Consider the following 1,391-nt stretch of genomic DNA (forward strand, 5'->3'; position numbering starts at 1 on the left):
ATGGATAATAATCTTTTATCAAGGAGGAAAAGCGTTTCCTGTAACTCTCAGCTCAACCATGGCATCTGCGGTGTGATGACATTGATCCGACCTTGCGAAGTGAAGCAATGAAGTTCTTTGACAAAAGAAAAAAAGCACTATTTTTCCATGTTTTTTTTCTTGCAAATTTATGATCGTATAATCCCAGGGGTTTTTTTCTTCTATTTATATTACCCCATCCCTTGGCGCAATATTTTTTTTTATCCTACAAAGGCCCTAATACGCCACCATAACGATGAGTGGATGTTACAAATGTGTTTTTATTTTTACGTGAAAAGCAAAAATACCACTTTTTCCTTTACGATACCAGTACTGAAGCCTTGAGTATCAACCGATATCCATCCCCATTGGATATACTTTTCTTTAAAACCTAAGAAGCTTTAAAATATTGGGCTTTTTTTTTTTAACTGAAGCACTTCACAGTTAAACACTGATGCAAAAATCACTTACAGTTACATTATAAATATAATAAAGTCAATCTAAAATCAGTCGATCTCTTTCTATGTAAACATTTCCTGTTCCAAAGCTATATTTCTTTTCCAAATCTGATTCTAATCAGGATTTGGATATCCGATGTGTTTTCTCTGATAACCAATCCATCCTTTTTTTTTTTTTTTGGGTAGCAACTTCATAGGACTCAATGCTGCGTCTTGCATCAGTACCATCTCTAATTCTGAGTCGAATGACCTTAATAATTTTGTTACATCTTTCCAAATACAGTAATACAACTAGAGAGAAAGGGCTATAATTAAACAGAAAAGGTACGGCTCAGTTTGTTGTTTTGGGGAAAAAAAATTATTTTTTACATTATATTTTTCCCCCCAAGGGTGCCAATAATTCTGCACTTGACTATACAGAGACGTATAGCGGTTCAGGTATGAAAAGCAAGATGAGTCGTGTGTTGGGAGAGTGTGGATCTGTGTGTGTGTATGATTATTTTTCCCTTCTGTCGAGCGCAGTGGGGTTTGGCGGGGAAACAGGTTGCGTTGTGGTGATTTCACCTGCTGAGCTGTTGGACGACACGCCGAACACATTTCCCCTTCACGTCCTCGTTCTCTGGAACACGCAGATATGCTGTATGCTGAGGATCGCTCGAAGCGAAGGCCTGCAGAGCCAAACACACACACACACACACACACACACATCCAGGCTGCTCAGCTGATGGCGAGTTGGAATCTGCTTTAGTGCCAGAAATGGTATAATTTTAACAGCTGACAGGTTTTTGTGGATTTTGAGATGTAGCTCTGATTGTGAACCTGGTGATTAATAATATCTCAGTGGGACATTCACTGTGTGTGTGTGTGTGTGTGTGTGTGTGTGTGTGTGTGTGTGTGTGTGTGTGTGTAGGGGCG

This window comes from Neoarius graeffei, chromosome 4 (genome assembly GCF_027579695.1).
Source record: "Neoarius graeffei isolate fNeoGra1 chromosome 4, fNeoGra1.pri, whole genome shotgun sequence".
Lineage (NCBI taxonomy): Eukaryota > Metazoa > Chordata > Actinopteri > Siluriformes > Ariidae > Neoarius > Neoarius graeffei.